At 42.0% G+C, this 23,427-nt stretch overlaps 1 pseudogene; it reads right to left on the bottom strand.

Moving 5' to 3' along the window:
* Window positions 1-18,978: 18,978 nt before the first annotated feature.
* On the bottom strand, window positions 18,979-22,331 carry LOC140721660 (kelch repeat and BTB domain-containing protein 4-like; annotated as a pseudogene).
* Between the last annotated feature and the right edge of the window lie 1,096 nt (window positions 22,332-23,427).

Below are 23,427 nucleotides of genomic sequence, written 5' to 3'. Positions count from 1 at the left end.
TACGAGCTGATCTGTCCGTGATGCCGACTTCCTGGAATTATCGATCTGTATCTCCAGGTCTCTTTTTCAATACTACACACTGAAGTCCGCATTTTCAATATGTGCGTTGAAATCTGTTGTATCTTTCCTCACAACGCAAACGATCTTACATTTGTCTGTATTAAATGTCATCTGCTATTTTCCAGCCCATTTCCTAGCCAGTCAACATCAAGCTACATGCTTGGGTAGAGATCCTGACTGGAACAACGCCTCCAAATTATGTGTCGTCGGTAATTCTTTTGATTCAGTTTTCGACATTGACATCTCAATAAGTAGCATACATGTTAATAAAAACAAAATGGTCCTAACACTAATTCGTGTACTACATTTGTCAGAGTCAAAGAATCAACCATCCATTCTCTGCTAATCGAGAAAAGAACGTTCATCAATCTGTGCACAAGCCGCGTCTAAATTCGCATGGGCGCATAACTTTTTTTATTATCAAAGGTCCCTGAGATATTACTCTCTATCTCTTTTATATGCTCAGAAGTACATACGTACAACGTGTTTTATTGTGATACATGTCATGTGGTGTTACTGTGACTTTCTTCATTCAAGTGACTCGAAATGACTAAAACAAGCGACAGTAAAAATAATCCTATCCTCCCCCTCAATAAATTCTACCCTATTTCACCTGCTGAGTTGAAAGCCCTCCCCTCAATATCAGCAGTGAACGTGTCCCGTTGAATGGGACAAAATAAATCTGTTTGAAGTTGATAGTCCATGTTGATTGCTCAGGATGATTGTCTACGTTAAAAAGAAAACTGATGAGAAAATGTCCCATTTTAGCAGCTGATGTCAGATTTCTTGGAAAGTACATTGGTACCTTTCATATTATCCTCTGTTTAAAGGTTAGTAACTTGCAACATCCCTTTGGGAATCAAATTCATAGCAATGTTTCGGAGTGACAAAAACATTTTAATGTAACTGTGTAGCTGATTGTCCCTCATGCGGCTGATGTCATAACCACACTAATTGCCTCAGTGGAATTACTCTGAATTGCATATAACTCTGTAAAACCTGCCACCAGTCCATATTAGCAGTGGGAAATTTCCGTTCAACTGAAATTGAATATGGGATATATGGATATACTCTGACGGAATATGGGATATCCAGCGATTTACTACATCGCAGGCATTTTCTATCCTACAATTGTAGCGATCGGTATCCCTGGTAAGATATTGGAGTTGATACTGGATATGTATTCTACCGACGACATCTTGCTTTTGTTCAATTGCACTGTTAGGACATTTACTGAGCACAAATGCTACCGTCGCCTGAAATGTGTTTCTGGAATTGAGGATTCAAGCATCTGATAATTTTGTTACTCAGCTTCCAAATCATTTCTATGTGAAGCTTTTTATTTCAATTGTCAATTGCGTTGGTGCCGATATTGCCAGAGTTCCATAGTGTCACCTTCCTCGGCGTTCTGAACCGACAGTGGTCGCTTTTCCAGATCAGAAGCTTTTTTAAACTGACCGGCCAATCGAAAATCGACACTCCGGTTTGTTCCTCCATAAAACGTTCAATTATAACTTATGCATTAAATCTCATGATTTTAAAACAAATGGTCCCTTCAGCTATTTCACAACAAACAATGTAAATGGTATTGTTTATGGAGTGACCGACCTTCACGGGTATGTGACGTGGAAATCAGATGCCCGGTTCTAATCTGTCAGAAAGTCACCAACCCATTGCTAATTCTGTCCATTGTTGTCCAGCCCGAGTGCACGGGCAAAATCCGCACAAATTGAATTTCTGCTTTTCACTTCGAAAAAAAAATTATACCCTGCGTAGCATTGGAAAAATTATGGGCATTCAGACATTTGCAGCTAACGATAATTCTGTGTTAAATTTCTTTCTCTCTAAATTTCTCGTAGTTAATTTAACGGCGATTGTGATCCTATCTCGGGGAAAATGCGGACTCTCCAAATGCATCACCCGTTATCTGGTTGGAATGGCAACAGCAGATCTGATGGCGGTTGTAGTTGTCGCTCTAGTGGAACAGACCAACAATATCTACATTTATTCTAGATTCCTGCTCATCACTCCTGTATGCGCAGTGACAGGTGTATTATTTGTTGTGACGTTGGACTGTTCTGTCTGGTTTACGGTCAGTTTTACTTTCGATCGTTTCATTGCAATATGTTGTCGAAAACTCGGGGATCGATATTGCACTGAGAAAACAGCAACGGTGGTTATGGTGACGGTGGTCATAGTGAGCTGCGGGAAAAGTGCCCCGTTTTACTTTGTTGTTGAACCTTACGTCATCATTGACAACATACCGTGGCGTTGCGCCCTCACAGAAGAATACGCTACTTTACCCGTGTGGAAAGGAATCGAATTACTAGATGGCATTTCAACACCCGTGCTACCAATCGGCTTAATTCTTATCTTCAATGGGTTAACAGTAAGACATATAATTGCGGCAAATAGGGTCCGCAGAGGGCTTCGGAAGAGCAGCGATAAACATAAAGATACTGAGGTGGAAAACCGCAGAAAATCTATGATTTTGTTGTTTGCAATTTCAGCTAATTTCATATTACTTTGGATGCCCTATACAGTTCGTTCCCTGAAATGGCAAGTGGAAAATTACTATTACCTGGACAGATACTTGAGTTCCCCGGTATATATACTACAACAATCTGCGTACATGTTGCAAACTCTCAGTGTGTGCACCAATACTTGTATCTATACACTGACACAGAGGAAATTCAGACAAGAGCTGAAGAATGGAATGAAGTATGTTTTAACGTTAAATGGCCATCTGTGTAGATAACGCCCACACCTATTGCAATTCAGCTCAGTTTTAGAATAACACAGTTGGAATAAATCATTAGGTTTGGCAAACATGTCATAAATTCAAACAATCTTGTGCCTGTTCATCCTGAAATGAATAAATTCCAAACTATCACAGAGACTTGAAAATCATCCTGGAAACGTTACCACAGCATAAAGCCAGGACCTACAGGATCCACGATTACGTCATCCACCAGGCCATCAAACTGATTAACTCACGCTGATTTAAGTGTTTTTCTATGTCATATTGACTGTTCTATTTATTATAAGTGATTATAAGTTACTAGGATTGTAGATTGCACATTTAGATGGAGACGTAACATAAAGATTTTTATTCCTCATGCATGTGAAGGATGTAAGAAATAAAGTCAATTCAATCACAAGGGGAGGATTGACTTCCGAACTTCCGATGTTTCAAAATGCTCATAATCGCTAAACAAGAATAAAGGGAAAGTCTTTTAAGCACAGGGAGAGCTTGACACCCTCACTATTACGGAAATGGAGGACACCGTGGTGTGATCGCATGTTAATAGACTGTGAGTTGAACTTAAAAGTAGGAACAAACTCTCGTTTCAGACTACTCTGTACAGAGCTCGCATCACCAAAACAGAAACAGTGAGACAGTGACAGATCAGGACAACTATTTTGCATAGGTGCAAATATTATCACAGCTGTTGTCATAGGCAACTTAAACTTAAGGTAGGAGTTAAGGTAGGTGAAAAAACAAGAGGATGACGAGAGAGAATGTTGGAGAGATAAGAGATAAAGTAGTAAGCATTGGTCTGAGTGCAAGAAGGCAGTGAACGTCCTTAATGATCCTTTGGTTCACCAGTGAGCGGGACGCTTATAAATGTGTATACAGCGAAAAAACAACAGGTGTGCTGATGCATGCAGACGCATAAAGAAGTGGAATTCCATGAAGAAGTGAAAAATAGACCGATAAAGCAGAAGAGTCGATGTGGAGTATATTAATTCTGTAAGGTATAAGACTGGTTTCCCGATGGTACAAACCTTCAGAAAGTTAGGTGACCTGGGATCTAGTGAAACCTGGCTGCTTAGATTTAGAACTGGCTAACCAACGGATCGCCGATGAGGTAGTGGATGGAGTGTAATCTGTCTGGAGGACAGTGGCTAATGATGTTCTCCAAGGAAGGTATAATTTTAGTACACTTTACAAATATGGCTAGGTTCTGCTGTTATAGTATCCTAACAGACATATTTTAATATGACCATCCTGCAGGACTTGGATCATTTACTGAGTTAGAGCTGATCTTGAAAGAAAAAATACTGAATCTGGACTGAAACTGCAAGCTATCTAAACTGAAATCACGTTTACTTATTACAGGGTAGGTGCTACGATTACATCAAAACATTTTTTCCCCAGTGGAACCCTGCAACTCAAGATCAGCATTTCAAAATATTCAGCAGCATTCTTTGTTGCTTTCCAAACGAACCAGTCTCCCAGAAAGCGAATTTAACAGGTATCCCCTTCCCATTAGAGGGGTTAGTTGTTCCTTGTATCTCATTTTCTCGCGCTCCACCCATTTTCCTCAGTACTCGTGCCCCAGTATGTATGGGTTCAGAAGGATCAAACATTTCCAATGCCTTTTTTAGATTCATCGGTTCAGTAAGACACCAGTATCTTCAACAATCTATTTGAGGCCTCTAGTCGCAAACAGTCCTGTTCTGCTGCTGTTACAGACACCCCATAAAGGTCCATAAACGAGATGCAAATGCAGTGAAATGTTCACCTCTGCTCTTGTAAATTTTGACTAACGTGTCGACCGGGTCCCTTCTGTTAACACCCATAACAGCTATTATTGTGTTTTCTTTTTTTGTACTTCACTTGTTCCACATCATGCCGTGCATATCTGGCAAGGACGAGTGTATATTTGGATGTAAACACACGTAACCCTCGGTTATGCTAACGGCTTAATCAAGGGGAAGACAGACTCCGCCACCAGCTCCCTGTGTTTCCCTATTGCAAATAAATACCACGAGATAATAAAGAGTACACAATAAAATGACAGAATTGTAATTCTTAATTTGACTGAAGCATGTAAATAAAAAAGCCCATTCACATGAAACAGTCTGTTGCGAACAAGGGAGCTCACGTATCGGTCCAATCGTTCCACATCGACATCCTCGGAGCGGAGTCGGCCCAGTCCGTCCGGTGGTCCGCCAGCTCTCTCCATTCGCCTCTTCTCTCTTCTTCTCTGTCCAACAAAAGACCGCGCAATCCTTGCTCCCAGACCCAGACGAAAGAACGGAATGCCTCTCATTGGATATCGCACATACAAAGCACTTGTTCGCCTTATTCATAACACAAACATTGCATCTACAAAGAAAGCATTACCTTAGGTGTGGAGCGTTACAGAGAGGCCGTTACATTAGCAGTGGAACCTTACAGAGTGTTACACTCCCCCACCCACCAAATTTAGACGTGTTCTCATGACATTGAGATAATTCGCCAACCCTTCCTGCAATACACAAAGTCCATTCCTGGTGTAAGGATGCAGTGACAAAGCCTTCCCAAAACAGTAGGTGTCACACTCTGCACCCCGGTGCTACGTAGGCCAGCCTATCCGGTGGTCTCTTTATTCTCAAGAAGTCTGGACCCCTCACCTAATTCTTCAGGTTCAGACACAACTAGGGATACTTCTGGTCTACTTGTCCAGGTCTCCACCGGTATTGTACGTGCCCACCAACGACTCAGAGCCCTCTGTCCAGTGGCCAGCACCCGCCTCAACCCTTGTTGGATCCCCCTGCAGCACAGGATATACACAGATAGGACCCCACCCCCAATTTCACCTGACTCAGCGGGAGAAGGGCTGGGAGTCTCTTCCTCAATCACTGGGGAGTTAGCAAAAGACAGCATATACCACGCAATAAGGGCCTCATACTCCAAATCAGTATCCATCTCAGGAGTGGAGGACTCCCTAACCTCTCCAGCGGTGGGTCCTGCAGTCCCTCAGCGTTTCTGCAGAGTCCAAGTGGAGATGTAGGCTCACGGTTGGGCTCTGGGTCTAACTGCACCTGTTGTCCAAGCGGCAGCAGTTGCTTTTCCAATGGAGAATACTGATAGGCCCATTCCCATCCTCTGGTTTCAGGTTTGGCTTTTGCCTCTCCACCACCTAGGGTTCAGCCGCTCAGCGGTCCGCCAACTTGTTTCCCAGGAATCTCCAAGTTCCTTTTGAGGGCCCGATCTCCCGCAGGAGCTGGGAAAACTTCACCTTTAATCGTACTTCCTCTTTTTTCCTTGATTACGTTGAGCAGCCGGGATCGCAGCTAATTCATATGCCCCTTTCAGCTCTCTGCTCATGTCAGATTGTATGCATTTTTCATACATTAAATTGTACCTTTAATCATTTGAATATTGTTGGGGAGAGGGACACCTGCAGGAAGCAACAGTGGCCATGCTTATGGCACTGAGTGTGGCCCTGTGGATGACAAGAGTGGGGAAATGAAGAGAGTGACATCAGTAGGCGATCCTATAGTCACAGAGCTAGATGGTATGTGGATGCGAAAGTGAAGCTTGGTGGTAGTTTGCTTCTAGGTGCTTGGCTCGTGTATAGATTGCTACAAAAGTCAAAGGAAGAAGAAGAGAGGAGGGCCTGAAAAACAGAATATAGAAAGTTGGGAAGGAATCTGTGATGCGGACCTCGAAGAGTAGTAATCTCGGGATTACTGTCTGTGCTGCGCGACAGCGGGGATAAGGACAGAATGAGGTGGCAGATAAATGCGTGCCTGAAGAATTGGGGAAAACGCAGGGATTTAGATTTTTGGATAATTCGGTCGTCTTCCGTGGCAGGTGGGACCTGTACAAAGGCGGGGGATTGCACTTGAATCCGGGGCCTCGGGCAATATTCTTGGGGGCGGCTATACGTTAGCTGTTTGGTGTGGTTTAAACTAATATGACAGGGGGAATACAACCAGAATAATAGAGCTGAAGACAAGCCAGAAGGTTTACAATTAGATGATGTGTCGGACCTGAATGTTAGGAAGTACAAGCCAATGCTTGGCTATAAATGCAGACAAAGCAGAGAGTTAAATTATACCACACAGGCACAATTCAAAAGACCGAATAATGCAGGACTGAACGTGCTGTATTTAAATGCGCGTAACATTCGGTATAACGTGAACGAATTAGAGATTAATTGGCATGACATTCTGGGCATCACTGAGTCATGACTGAAAGAAGGCCATACTTGGGAGATCAAAAGTTAACGTCAAAAGATAAACTTCAATCTTCAGCAAGTCAATAGGAAAGTTGATGCCATCAGCAAAGGAACCCCGCTTCATCACATTTCATTCTGCAGTGTGTACCATTCAGGCAACTGGATCAATGACCACAGCTGCAGAGGAACTCTCCATCTCAGAGTCCACGTGTGAGTCTGAAACCTGCTTTGCCGAGAAATATATCTCCGTTCGACACTGTTACTCTCTACCTCTTCCCATTCGCCACTGGAAAGGCTGCAATCCTGTAAAAGAGAAGTTAATCATTGCCATCGGAGGAGCAGTTGGAGACAGATAATAAACGATGCCTTGGAAACAACACAAATATCGCCGAAATCAACAAAACTAGTATAAGCGCTGATATATTGATCAGTGAACCGGATGTATTGATTAATGGCGCAGTGGACAATGAAATGGCAGAATAGGTCTTCAAATTAATTGCTTTCGCAACAAATGACAATTGTTTCCGAGTTACTGATAGAATTTACAAGAAAAGGCGAATCACACGGTGAGACTAGCGCAGTCGGCTTCACAAATCGTATTCAAAGTGTGACAGGGAAAAGCGTGTTATCAGCGCTGAGATATTCTCAAAGAAGCCGAGGGCCACGAGTTAGTACGAGTTCCACAATGCATACAGAGTGGTGAGTCAGCCCATAGTGATGTTACCAGTTCCGCACATCGCGCATCGATACCAACTCCACGATGGATACAGAAAGCCGAACCATCATCTAGTGATACCAGTTCCACGATAGAGACGGACGTGAGACTCTGGCCAGTCAACCGAGGGCTGCACATTGGTACAGGTTCCACACCGGATATAGAGCTGTGAGTCTTTGTATTTCCAATATCCCGAGGGTCCTTCATCGGAACGAGTTCCACAATAGGCACAGAGTAGTTTGTACTACAAAACAGACGGAACCTGAGCTTGAAAGGTGAGCTTGAACGCATCCTTTGTTCTGCACATACTTAGATTGGTGACGAAAATGAGAAGAAACTGAATGTGGAAATCGGACAGAGATTGTCGTGAAGTCACAGTTTACCACTAAAGAGAAAGATGCACTACCGGTCATCTAAGTCATTTCTCTGTGATCCTCCACCCCGCCCCATTTATCTGCACCTTCTGTCCCACCCTCATCCACGTACCTACACAATCTTCACTGAAATGATGCAATTGAATCCGATCTACCATTTACGCTGGCAGTTTCTTCCACACTCTCTGGACTCACTGAGAGAATAAGTTCTGCTACATATATTTCAACTTTCTCCCAAGCCGATGAGCTCTAGTTGTAGATTCACTCAAAGGACAGAACATAGAACATAGAAATCTACAGCATATTACAGACCCTTCGGTTCACAATGTTGTGCCAAATATGTAACCTTTTCTAGAAACACTTTAGACTTTCCCGAGCGCATAGCTCTCTGTTTTTCTATGCTCCATGTACCTGTCGAAAAGTTTCTTAAAATATCCTATTTTATCCGCTGCCATCGCCGCCGCCCGCATTGCATTCCATGCACACAGCGCTCTATGTGTGTAAAACTTACCCCTCGTTTCCTCTCTGTACCTATTTCCAAGCACTTTAAAACTATGCCCTCTTGTGTTAGCCATTTCGGCTCTGGGGGAAAGAAATCTATGACTATCCACGCGATCAATGACTCTCTTCCTCTTTCAGGTCACCTCTCCTATCCTGTCACTACAAGGAGAAAAGATCAAGTGCACTCAAGCTGCTTTCCTAAGGTACGACCTCTATTCCAGGCAACACCCTTGTAAATCGCCTCTGCACTCCCTCTCTAGTATCCACGCACCCTCTCTATAGTGTCTATAGTATAGACACTGGATGAGGAAAATCTGCGTGCATTCACCTTGTTCATTTCCCCAACTCTTCCTTTCAAATTATCTCTGGATATTTTGAAGCTTATTGATTTTTCAAAACTGTAAGTAGTTGGCCAGAACAGCCCGTGATATTCTATCTACGGCCTCATCAATATTGATTGCTCAGGATGATTGTCTACTTTAGAAACGACACTGATCAGAAAATGTCGCATTTTAGCAGCTGATGTCAGATGTCTTGGAAGTACATTGGTAACGTTCATATAATCTTTTGTTGAAAAGTTAATACCTTGTAACATCCCTTGGGAATACAAATTCATAGCAATGTTACAGAGTGACAAAAACATTTTAATGTAACTGTTTGTGTAGCTGCTTGTCCCTCACGCGACAGATGTCATAACAACACTAACTGCTTGAGTGGAATTACCCTGAATTGCATATCACTTCGTACAACCTGCCATCAATCCATATAAGCATTTGGATCGTTCCCTGCTACTGAACACTGCTCCTGACGGAATACGGGATATCCAGCGATTTACTACATCGCGGGCGTTTTCTATCCTGCAATCGTAGCGATCGGTATCCCTGGGAAGATACTGGAGTTGGTCACTCTATGTATGGTGCCGTCGTCATCTTGCTTTTGTTCAAATGCACTGATTGGACTTTTACTGAGCACAGATGCTACCTCCGTCAAAAATGTGCTTCTAGAATGGAGGATTCAAGCATCTGATAGTTTTGTTATTCAGTTTCCATATTGTTTCTACGTGATGTTTTCTTTATTTCTTTTGTCAATTACGTGAGTGCCGATATTGCCATAGTTCCATAGTTTCACCTTGCTCGGCTTTCTGAACCGACAGTAGTTGATTTTCCAGATCAGCAACTTTTTCAACTGACCGGCCAGTCGAAAATCGTCACTCAGGTCTGTTCTTCCATAAAATGTTAAATTATAAAATATGCATTAAATATCATGATCTCACCACAAATAAAGCCTTCAGCTATTTCACCTCAAACAATGGAAATTGAGCGATCAATATTCACGGGTACGTGACGTAGAAATCAGTTGCCGGGCTTTAATCTGTTGGAAGGTCAGCAACCCACTGCTAATTATGTCAATTATTGTCCAGCCGGTATGCACAGATTCCACAACATTGAATTTTTGCTTTTCATTTCGGGAACAAAAATTCATACCCTGTGTAATATTGGAAAAATGATGGGCATTCAGACATTTGCAGCTAACGATAATTCTGTGTTGATTCTTTTTTTCTCTCTAAATTTCTTGCAGTTAATTTAACGGCCATTGTGATCCTATCTCGAGGAAAGTGCGGACTCTCCAAATGCATCACCCGTTACCTAGTTGGTATGGCAACAGCAGATCTGATGGCGGTTATAGTTGTCGCTGTAGTGGAACAGACCAACAACATCTACATTCATTCCAAATTCCTGCTCATCACCCCTGTATGCGCTCTGACACTTGTTTTTATGGTTGTGACGAGAGACAGTTCTGTTTGGTTTACGGTCAGTTTTACCTTCGATCGTTTCATTGCAATATGTTGTCGAAAGCTGCGGGAACGATACTGCACTGAGAGAACAGCAACGGTGGTTATGGTGACCGTGGTTATAGTGGGCTGCGGGAAAAGTGCCCCGTTTTACTTTGTTGTTGAACCTTACGTCATCATCGACAACGTGCCGTGCCGTTGCGCCCTCATACATGAATACGCTACTTCACCCGTCTGGAAAGGAATGGAATTACTAGATAGCATTTTTGCACCGTTACTACCAATCGGCTTAATTCTTATCTTCAATGGGTTAACAGTAAGACATATAATTGCGGCAAATAGAGTCCGCAGAGGGCTTAGGAAGAGCAGCGATAAACAGAAAGATACCGAGGTGGAATAGCGCAGAAAATCGATTATTTTATTGTTAGCAATTTCAGCTAATTTCATATTACTGAGGAGCTACAGCTCGGTCCCTGAAATGGCAAACGGAAAATCACTATTACCTCGACATATATTTGAATTCCCCGGTATATATAAGACAGCAATATGGGTTGATGCTGGAAACTCGCAGTGTGTGCACCAATACTTGTATCTATACACTGACACAGAGGAAGTTCAGACCAGAGCTGAAGGATGGACTGAAGTCTGTGTTTACGTTAAAAGCTCATCTGTGTAGATAACATCCACTCCAATTGCAATTCAGGGGAGATTTAGAATAAAACAGTTGGAATAAATAATTAGGTTTGACAAATATGTCATAAATTCAAACAATCTTGTGCCTGGTCATCCTGAAAGGAATAAATTCCAAACTATCACAAATACTTGACAATCATCCTGGAAACGGTACCACAGCTTAGAAGCCAGGACAAACAGGCTCCGGAATAGCACCATCCACCAAGCCATCAAACTGATTAACTCACGCTCATTTGAGTTTTTTTCTATATTATATTGACTGTTCTATTCATGATAAATTATTATAAATTACTAGGATTGCTCATTGCACATTTAGACGGAGACGTAACCTAAAGATTTTTATTCCTCATGTATGAGAAGGATGTAAGAATTAAAGTCAAGTCAGTCTCAAGGGGAGGAATAATTTCCGGACTTCTCGGCGTTCAGATGTTTCAAAATGTTCATAGTCGGGTAAAAGGGAGTAAACAGAAAGTCTTTGAAACACAGGGAGAGCTTAACAGCATCACAGCTGCGGTAAAGAGGGACACCGTGGTGTGATTGCATTTTGATAGACTGTCAGCGGAACCCAAATGTAGGAGGGGAACAAAAACTCGTTTCAGAGTACTCTGTACAGATCTCGCATCACCAAAACTGAAACAACACACAGAGACAGTGACAGATCGGGAGATAGATTTTGGACAGGTGCTTATATTAACACAGCCGTTGTCACAGGCAACTTAATCTTCACTGACATTCATTGGCAATTCCTCGGTTTAAAAGGTTTAGATGTGAGAGAATTTCTCTGTTGTGTACATAAAGGAGACATGGCACAAGTAGCGGGCAGGCGGACTCGTGAACATTCCATCTTGTGTTAATAAAATAAAGTGAAATGGGTCAGGTAACTGATCTCTCCACGTGTCAGCATTTCCGAACGATAGAGCACAGCTATTCGACATAACTTACACTGGTATAGCAGCAGACAATACGGAATGTACTTATTTGGTACTGTTGGGTCGGAACGTGGGAGCCGAATTGAGGAAGCGATTTGTTCCTTCAAATGCACAAGAGAAATATGGAGATTGTTCATGGAGCACTTGATTGGGGTTCAGCATTCGATTGTTTCCTTGAGGCGGGGAATGGATGGCCCCGTAAAGTAACCCTGGTTGACCGGATATATGGAACACCTCTTCAAGAAGAAGACAGAAATATACTTCAGGCTTTGGAAGGAAGAATCAGGCAGGGATATGGAAAGTCACAATGTAGCCAGGAGGGATTTTCTAGTGGACCTAGAAGAATTAAAGTGAGAAGGCATGGGAGAACCGCTAAAATAGGTGAAATACAGGAGGATGACGGAAGAGAGTGTTGGACAGATCAGAGATAAAAGCGGAAGTGTGTGTCTGGTGTGCAAGGAGGCAGTTAAGGTACTTACTGATACATTGCTTCGGTATTCACCAGTGAGTGAGACCTTAATGAATGTGGATACAATGGAAAAAAAAGAGAAACAGGTGTGCTGAGCCATGCAGACGCTTCGAATTACGATCTGCAAACCGGGAAAACATGAAAATTATCTATTTCCCGGTGCTGGAAGGGATGTAATCCGGGTAATTATAGAAAACCAGTGAAGATATTGCTGCGCTTTTGGATATAACATTTGTGTCATCACTGGCTACAGAAGTAGTACGGGAGGATTGGAGAATGGCAAATGTTATTTCTTTATTCAAGAAATGTAATAGGGATAGTCTTGAGAATTACTGTCCAATGAGTCTTCGGTCAGTAGTGGAAAGGCATTGGAGAGGTTTCTTAGAGACTGGAATTGAGGAAAAACGTATTCTGAGTAGGGATAGTCAGCATGGGTTTGTGACCCTTATGAACCAGAATAAATTCCATGAAAAAGTGAAAAATAGGTAGATACTGCAGAAGAGTCGATTTGGGGTATATTAATTGTGTAAGCTATTAGACTGGGTTCCCGATGGTAAACACTTTCAGAAAATCAGGTGGCCTGAATCTAGTGAAACCTGGCTGCACAGATTCAGAGCTGGCTATCCAAAGGAAGACCGATGAGGTAGTAGAGTAGTGCACTCTGCCTGGATGACAGTGGCTAGTGATTTTCCGCAAGGAAGGTCTAATCTTTAGTACACTTTACACCTATATCTAGACTCTGCACTTATAGTGTTCTGAGAAACATACTTCAATTTGACCGTCCTGCAGGACTTTGATAATTTATTGAGTTAGGGCTGATTTTGAAAGCAAAATACTGAATTCGTACTGAAACTGCACGTTATCTAAACTGAAATCACGTTTACTTATTACAGGGTAGGTGCTACGATTACATCAAAACAAGTTTCCCCTCAGTGGAACCCTGCAACTCAAGATCAGCATTTCAAAATATTCAGCAGCATCCTTTGTTGCTTTCCAAATGAACCAGCCTCCCAGAAAGCAAATTTCAAGTTCCCAATTCAGGTGCACACGAATTTGTCTTATGTCAAGTTAATCTTTGAACAGCGGGTTTATCGTACCCGGAATAGATACACTGATATTTCGATCCATTTAAACTTTATTTCTAATTGACAGTGTGGAATTTGTGTCTCCCTCTGAAATCAATACCACAGCAAACAAACACAAGAACGCAATCGAAATACGCAGGTAAGGCAAAACAAAAAAGTAAGTTCCAACGTTTTTTCTTTCAAAACTGTCGCTGGTAACTGGCTTATATACAATAAACAGTTATTTTTTATAGTGAGAATCCTTATCAAATATAATAAAGAACAACGGGAAACCAGATGTGGATGATTACGGCCCTCATACACTAACACTTTATACAATTTTGGAAACAGAAATATTCTTTGATATTAACCTGTTCCTGCAAAGTTATCGCAGAACTTCTAAGTGTTGAAAAGTTAATAAATAATCTATAATTAGAATCATACAACATTTAAGAATTCCTTTCGAGTCTAACACAAATGGACGCTGGAAGTTATGTATCGTCCGCAAATTATTATTCATCATATCTGCAAGATATCGTCAATGCGTCACCAAATCTCCAAGGACTCCAACGTTTTTCCGACTCCAATCACTGACCAAAGATAAGACTGAGAGTTAATGAACGATTATCAGGTTCAATATTCATAATCACCACTGTTAAAGTAACAGATTTGAACACTGCACTGGCGCCTGTGCCATACGCCCCAGTCCCCAATCCGGAACTATGGTCTTGACTGCTTTAATGATGGAGTGAGGGTATATTCCTTTAGTGTTTTTCCTCCCTTATAATCAGAGGGATGAGATTACGATGATGGCGATGATCTCTTTACTTCCTTTTCTGAGTTGTTTTGAAGGTTGTGGCCTGAAGTTGCACGATATAGAAACATATAAAACTATGAAGTGGATGGATAAGATAGAGGCAGCAAAGTTATTTCCACTTGTAGAAAAGGCGTGTCAGAAAGGCAATGTCATGATAATCGTTGGGGATTTTAACACGACAGTGGATTGGGAAATCTAGGTATGTAATGGACCTCAAGATAGAATTTGTGGAAAGTCGATGAGACAGCTTTAATAGCATTTGAGACTGATCTGACAGCATAGACTCCATCAACAGTTTTACGTCCAATATTCCTTCAAACAAACAAATACACAACGAATATCACATCAACGAAGAGTATTTTTTAAAGTAGCTTAATCACTATAGACATGTTAAGCCAGATGAAATATGGAGAGGGAGTTGGAGTAGTGACAAGAGTACTGGGTTCTTTGCCTGTATGCTGGCAGGAGATGTTTGCAAATAGACTGACTTTCATCATCATAACCATACGGATCTGAGTCGCTACGTCCAACTCGAACCTCCTGTTTCAAATGCAGCCACAGCTTATTATTTCTCTGTGAATGGGGATGTTAAACCAGCAACTTTCCTATCGGCTGCAGACATCTCATTTCATCTCCATTGTTCCATAGAAACATAGAAAACACAATACAGGCCCTTCGGCCCACAAAATGTTGACGAACATGTCCCTACCTTAGTAATTACTAGGCTTGCATATAGCCATCTATCTTCGTAAGCTCCATGTACTTATCTAACAGCCTCTTAAAAGACCCTATCGTATCCTCCTCCACCACCGTTGCCGGCTGCCCATTCCCCGCTCTAACCACTCTCTGATTTAAAAAAAAAAACTTACCCTGATATCTTCTCCGCACCTACTCCCCGACACCTTATACCTCAGTCCTCCTGTGGCAACCATTTCCACCTTGGGGAAAAAAGCCTCTGACTATCCACATGATCAGTGTCTTTCATCATCTTATACAATTATATCAGGTCACCTCATCCTTCGTTTCTCCAAGGAGAAAAGGCCGCGTTCACACAGCCTATTCACATATAGCACGCTCCCCAATCCAGGCAACATCCTTGCAAATCTGCTCTGCACCCTTTCTATGGCTTCCACATCTTTCCCGTAGTGAGGTGACCAAAACTGAGCACAGTACTCGAAGTGGGATCTGACCAGGTTCCTATAGAGCTGCAACATTACCTCCCAGCTCCCAAACTCAATTCCACGATTGATGAAGGCCAATACACCGTACACCATCTTAACCAAAGCTTCCACCTACGGAGCTGTTTGAGCGTCCTATGGACTCGGACCCCAAGATTCCTCTGATCCTGCACACTGCCAAGAGTCTTACCATTAAAACTATATTCTGTCATCATATTTGACCTACAAAAATGAACCACTTCACACTTAACTGTGTTGAACTCCATCTGCCACTTCTCAGCCCAGTTGTTCGCATTATCAATGTCTCGCTGTAACCTCTGATAGCCTTCCTCACTATCCACAACTATCTTTGTGCCATCAGCAAACTTACTAACCCATTCCTGCAATGCCTCATGCAGGTTTTTTCAAAAAATCACGAGGTTGAAACACAAACAGATAGGGGATGTCCTCCAAGGGATTCAGGATCTGTCTTTCTGTTACAAGGATTATCACAGTTCCTGCTGTTGGTCAGTAAATGATTAATGACTTTTTAGTAATCAGCGTCTTCTGTCTCAATTGCCAAAGCCTGTGATCTTCTCCATCGTAACAGCATCTTTGATCAATCCTTCATCAATGACCATTCCGGATCGGCTAAAGCTGTCGGGGACCAGCCATGGAGGGTGTTGGTGGTGGGGTTTCTATCCGGTCTGCTCACGCTGTGATACCCTTGTCTGCACCCAGTTGATAGGATTCATCTGCCATTCGTTGCATACACACGATCTGCAGCCTACTTAACCCCAGTTCTCAAACACCATCCTTGTTCGCTCATCGAACCAGTCGGCCTCAACCAGTAGTTTTTGGCTTTCACCTGACCTGCATAACGTTTACCTTGTTAATTGTCCTTGCCCCTTACGTTGAGGCTTCTGGTGTTACTCTGTTTTATTACTTTGCGATCTGTTATGGAAGTTATCGTTCCCCGCTGAATCCGCTCCACTGCTCTGATTTTGGCTCAGGCCTCCTCTGCATTTCCTGACCGATTGAACGGCAAGGATGTTAAATAGAGAAGACATCTCTCCGGTGATATAACAGCCACTCTTCAAATGAAGTTCATTATATTCCATGAAATGTTAACCCTTGATTTGGATAATAGTGGAGCAAAATCTGTAAGGATAAATGCTCCTGTCATTAGATATTTTTGAACGACACACAAGACATCTCAAGACATGTATGAAAGTGTAACATGGCAGATGTGATTACAGTTAACGCAGAAGAAAATTGTAATGAAAGGAAGAACGCAATATGTCGGGCTTTTTTTCTACAAACCCCATTTCCAGAAAAGTTGGGATATTTTCCAAAATGCAATAAAACAAAAATCTGTGGTATGTTAATTCACGTGAAACTTTATTTAACTGACAAAAGTACAAGGAAAAGATTTTCAATAGTTTTGCAGACCAACTTAATTTATTTTGGAAATAGATACAAATTTAGAATTTGATGGCTGCAACACACTCAACAAAAGTTAAGACAGAAGCATGTTTACCATTGTGTTACATCACCTTTCCTTTTAATAACACTTTTTAATCGTTTTGGAACTTAGGATACTAATTGTAGTAGATTTGCAATTGGAAATTATGTCCATTCTTGCTTGATACAAGACTTCAGCTGCTCAACAGTCCGTGGTCTCCGTTGTCTGATTCTCCTCTTCATGATGCGCCATACATTTTCAATAGTGGATAGATCTGGACTGGCAGCAGGCCAGTCAAGCACACGCACTGTGTGTCTACAAAGCCACGCTGTTGTTGCCCGTGCAGAATGTGGGCTGGCATTGTTCTGCTGAAATAAGGATGGACGTCCCGGGAAGAGACTTCGCCTTGATGGCAATATATGTCTCTCTAAAATCTTAATATACATCTCAGAGTCAATGGTACCTTCACATACATGCATCTCACCCATGCCGTGGGCACTGATGCACCCCCATACCATCACAGACGCTGGCTTTTGCCCCTTTCGTTCATAACAATCAGGATGGTCGTTTTCATCTTAGGCACGGAGAATTCGACGCCCGTTTTTTTTCCGAAAACTAGCTGAAATGTGGACTCATCTGATCACAGCACACGGTTCCATAGTCTTTCGGTCCATCTGAGATGAGCTCGGCCCAGAGAACTCGCCGGCGTTTCTGCATAGAGTCGATGTATGGCTTCCTCCTTGCGTAATACAGTTTCAAGTTGCATTTCTGGATGTTAACCATGTTAAGTGACAATGGTTTTCCAAAGTACTCCCGAGCCCAGGTGGCTATAATTGCCATAGTACCGTGACGGTTACTTAGACAGTGCCGCCTGAGGGCTCGAAGATCACGCGCATTCAACAGTGGTTTCCGACCTTGACCTTTACGCACTGAGGTGTCTCTGAATTCTCTGAATCTTTTCAAAATATTATACACTCTGGATGTTGAAAGACCTAAATTCTCTGCAATCTTGCATTGGGGAATGTTCCTTTTGAACTGACGAACAATTCTCTCACGAATTTTGGCACAAAGGGGTGAGCCACGACCCATCCTTGCTTGCAAAGACAGAGCCTTTGATGGACGCTACTTTTATACCCAGTCATGATACCTCACTTGCTACCAATTAGCCTGCTTAATGTGGAGTCTTCCAAACCGGTGTTACTTGAATATTCTGTGCACTTTTCAATCTTATTTTAACTCTGTCCCAACTTTTGTTGAGTGTGTTGCTGCCATCAAATTCTACATTTGTGTATATTTACAAAATACAATTAAGTTGGTCAGTAAAACTCTCTGGAATGGGGTTTGTAACAGTGATTGTGATCCTATCTCTCCAAATGCATCACCCGTTACCTGGTTGGAATGGCAACAGTGGATCTGATGGTGGTTATCGATCATGCTTTACTGGAACAGACCAACAATATCTATATTTATATTTTTTTCTGTGACGAGGGATTGTTCTGTTTGGTTTACAGTCAGTTTTACCTTCGTTCCCTTCATCGCAATATATCTTCGAAAGCTCGCGGAACGATTCTGCACTAGGAGAACAACTACAGCGGTTTTGGTGGCCGTGGTCAGTGTGAGCTGCTAGAGATGTGCCCCGTTTTACTTTGCTATTGAATCTTACGTCATTATTGACAACATACCGTGGCGTTGCGCCCTCACACATGAATACGCTACTTTACCCGTGTGGAAAGGAATCGAATTGCTGGATAGCATTTTATCACCGTTGCTAACAATCGGCTTTATTATTGTCTTCAATAGGTTAAAATAATCTCGGTCTGGGATAGAACATGAACATAAGTTGACATTGTTTGGGTCAATTAATGTCTTAGAAAACAAACATAGTACTGAAATTTTGTTGTCTTCTGCAGAATTTTAAAACAAAATAACTTTGTGCACTCAACAACTTAAATCCTAACCACTGCAGTTTACTGTACTTGGTCAGAATCACGCCAAAACAAATTGCCAATTTGTCAGTAATATCTCAATTCCATTTTTCACCGATACTGCAGATGTGGCTTGGCTGGGTTTTAATGTTTTGGCATCACCCTTTTTACACTTATCTCTGAAAGCATAAATACACCCGTTGAAGCTAGCAATCTTCCACAGGGAGGGCACAGGACTCCAAACCTCTGGGAAGCGCAGTCTGGTGAAGCTGTCAAACTGTGGATTGTAACATACCAGAGAATCTCCCTCACCTACTATAAAAATCAGGTCCTTGTGAATAGCAGCATGTGTCCGGCCTACAAAGCGGAGGAGATATGACTTTAACTGGCATATCCTGGAACGCGTGTCAAAAACACTGCATGAGACGAGATGGTTTGGTAAAGAAGTCCATGTCTTTCTATTCCCCACCCAGCAGATAGATAGTTCCATTAAGGTTAAAACCAGCAGCACAAGACACTGCAGTCTCCAGCTGCTTAATTTCAACCCACACATTATCACAGTCCACATAATAATACCATCACTGGAAGGTGTATTATGAAGGGTTTCCCCACCCAATGAATAACTGGCATCTTCGCTTGGGACGGATACAAGAGTGTGCTGAAGACGATCTCTTGGCAGCGATGTGCATTGTTCCCAGTCCAGTGTCTCCATGTTGCACTGCCACATCCGTCGTGGGATGGGGCCACCTACAACATACGAGTTCATTTCCATGCTTGCATGCTGCAGTAATCTGCTGGCGCAGTCGATTTTGCCCACTGACACTGATAGCATCATCATCACAGTGCAAAGACGCTGCCAGTGAGTGTGTCCGAGTGTCTTCTTTTCCAATCAGACAGTAAAGACCATTGTCCCGGATTGGAAGTGGGTATGACAAGGGTCCTAATGCAGTGTTCAAATATGCTACTTTAACGTTGGAAATGGTGATTATTAAAATTCATACTTTGCAACAAAACTTTCATTTAATCTGAATTCTATCCTTGTTCAGAGATTGGTGAGAGAACATTTAAATCGTTGGAGATTTGGTGACGTGGTGACGTCATGTTCTAGATATGTTGAACGTTACCTTGCGGACGATACTGTCACATGTTCATAGTTCCGATTCTTGCAAGTATCACGTGATTTTAGTTTCGTTTACTGAGTGTGACTTACCTACAGTCCTGTATTGCTGGAAGCTCTTAGGTACGGTTCCTCGGACGTCACGTGACTTACTGGGAATCCATTATTTTGTTTCTCTGGGCATCACATGATGACATGTCCCCAACGGTATACAAAGAGCAACGCCGACTGTTGCGTGCGGGGAGTCTAATTGGAAGGAGTCGCAGTCGCACGGACAGGAGTCATTCCAGTCAACGGAAAAAGAGAGTGAGAATGCAGATTACAACGAACCCAAAGGAACTGGGTCAGTTGACGGCAAGCTGTGCATTTCGAATTGTGACTGACATTGCGTGAAATTCATACTTAATTATGTCATGTCCTGCGATGGTTCAAAGTGTGAGTACAGTCAGATTATAACATACTGCACAAGTACTGGACATTTGTGTGTTCAGCTGAAAGAAAGAGAGGTAATGCGTGTGTGAATGAACGGAAGGTTGTCGTGTGTTTGTTGGTGTGTATTGATAGGATGTTTTACTTAATGCTCAGATTTACAGCAGGATGTAATAGCATGAAATGTCTATTTCTTTGTGTGAAATAAATTTGCAGAAATTGATATGAATTTCAGAGATTATGTCTCTTTCCGAAATTGCATAAAGTGCTGCTTGGAGCATTTGTTGCAAGGTACACCTTGCTTGTTTTATTCTTTAGAGTAATTGATAGGGATTTTCAGTCTGAGACATGACTGTATCCTGCGAATACGCCAGTGACCTGCGACGGATTTGAAGGAAGAAGTGTGCAAGCTTGGACATTTTGTTCGACCTAGTTGCGTAATTATATCGCGTTTCATTCATTCATTCATTCATTCATTCATTCATCCATTTATTTATCTATCTATCTATCTATCTATCTATTTATTATTTATTTATGCACATAATGATTTCAGAGGGAGACATGGATTCCACGTGGGATAAGGCTAATGGGATCGAAATATGTGTGCATCACTTCCCGTACGAGAACCCCACTCTAGAAATGTTAATTGACATTTAGAGAAATTCGTGTGAATTTTTGAATTTATTTATCTAGTTTATTTTGCGAGACCCAAAAGGTGCTGCTGAAGATTGGAAATGCTGATTTTGTGATGCAGGGTTTGATTGGAAAAGAGGGTTCTGATGTCGTTGTACTATCTCCCCTGTAATATGAAAACTGGAGTTCATATCAGATAATTTGCAGTTCAAATCTGAATTCAGAATGTTGCTTATATCCTCAGTCCAAATTCAGTAAATTATCTAAGTGCCGCAGGATGGCCAAATTAAAGTCTGCCTCTTAGAAAACTGTAACAGCAGAATCGAGGTATACATATAACGTCTATTAAAGTTTATAATTTCCTTGCGGAACTTCACTGGGCACTGCCTTCCGTGCAGAAAACACAACATCTCATCTGCCTTCGGTTGCAAAGCCAGTTTTGAATCCACGCAGCTAGGACTCCTCAGATCCCATGGCATCTGACTGGGAGCCCGGTCAACCACCTGACAAAATTAATATACCTCACATCAACTGTTCACCTGCCATTTTTTTCCACGTTTTTCAAGTATTCAATCTGCTCCGAAGGGACGACCTGCTGCAACAATACCATGCCCTGTATCCCCAAACCGAATAAGTTTTCCCAGAAACTCATGAATTCTCTGTCTAAGAATCTTCTTCAATGACCTGCACACTGTTGACCGAAGACCTAACTGGCCTGTAATTCCTAGTACTACCCCTATTACATTTCCTTAACAAACAAATGACATTTGCCGTCGCCCAAATCTCTGGTACTACTTATGTAGCCAGTGAGGACGCAAATATTTTGACCAAAAGGACAGCAATAAATTCGCACACTGTCTCTAATTACCTGAAGTACATCCCTTCTGGGAAAGAGGAATAATCTATTTTAAAAATTTGAAGTTTCTAGCGCATAATTCTTAGCGTCAGCAGGTCCCAGCATATCTGTTTTTGTTAACGATGTATCCACTTTCATTAAGATCGCACTGAAAGGTGAATAGCGAAGCAAAGTATCATTAAAGACCCGCACTGCTCCTTTGCACTCCAGGGACATGCTTCTTCTTTTATTCCCGAAATGACGGCACCCCCTCTATTGTCATCTCCCTGTTCTCAATAAACTTACTGTGACTCTCCAAGGCCTTCCCATGTCCCCCTTTAACTCTTCTAAGTCCACTGTTAAATTCCTTCCTGGCGACGTTGTGACTTTCCATCGTCATGCCCGATATTTTCCTCCTGAAGCTTAAGGTTAATTCTTTCTTCTTCTTGACGAGGTGTTCTATATCTCTTGTAAACTAGAGTTACTTCACGCTGTCACCCTTTCCCCGCATCAAGGGAACAAGTCTCTACTGTAAACAATTCAAACGTTCCAATAACAATCTACATATTTCTTTTGCCCGTTTCCAGGAGTACATCATTTCCCAATTTACTTCCAAAAGTTCTTGTCCAGTAGCATCATGAATCGCAATATCCCCACACCCCCTCCCGTGATTAAATACATTCCATAAATTCTGCTCCTATCCAGGTGTAATGTTGCGGTAAATGCCGAGGAGTTATGCTCTATCGGTCTGAAATGCTGACCCTCGGATTGACCTGTCACCTGCTGAGTTTCATTGTCTATTACTAGATGCAGACTGGCCTATTTGCCAGTCCCTTTGTTGTTCCTGGACTCCTTCCTGGACACAACAGAGAGATTCTGTCATAACTATACATTTTAACCTGAGGAAATGCCAATGAGTATGAGAGAATATTAACTTGCTTATGAAAATAACCGTGTTGATACGGCAACAGCACAAAATTTCTTCCCCGTTTTTTGGTGAGGTTGAGGCCTGTATAGAAAACTCCCATGAGTGATGTTCCCTTCCTACTTCTGAGACCTGTTCGCAGTCTACTTATAAACAATTTTTCACAATGTCTTCCCTCTCAAAAGCTGTGATACCAATGACATCTCTTTACTCTATTTTACTCAACACTGTGCATTTTGAAACGTCTGAACCCGGAGCAATCCAAAAGCCAGACCTGTCCTTGTGACTGTAAAGTCTCTGTGATAATTTCGCTTGTACTTCAACTAATGTAACAATCACCCCAGCTCATCGGACGTTTGCCTAGTTTCCTACTAGAAATGCATGAAGTATGATATCTCCTATACACATTGCAGTTTCGGGATCACCATGATTGTTTGAATTTATTATATGTTTGCCAAAGCTGTTCTTTGAAAAACAACTGCTTTGAGAAAAAGAAAATCCGCAGAATTGCAATTGGAGTAGTCGTTATCTACACAGATGGCCATTTAATGTAAGCACATACTTCATTCCA

This window comes from Hemitrygon akajei, unplaced genomic scaffold (assembly GCF_048418815.1).
Source record: "Hemitrygon akajei unplaced genomic scaffold, sHemAka1.3 Scf000059, whole genome shotgun sequence".
Classification (NCBI taxonomy): Eukaryota; Metazoa; Chordata; class Chondrichthyes; order Myliobatiformes; family Dasyatidae; genus Hemitrygon; species Hemitrygon akajei.
The sequence above is the reverse complement of the archived record's forward strand: the minus strand, read 5'-3'. Positions and strand labels throughout refer to the sequence as shown.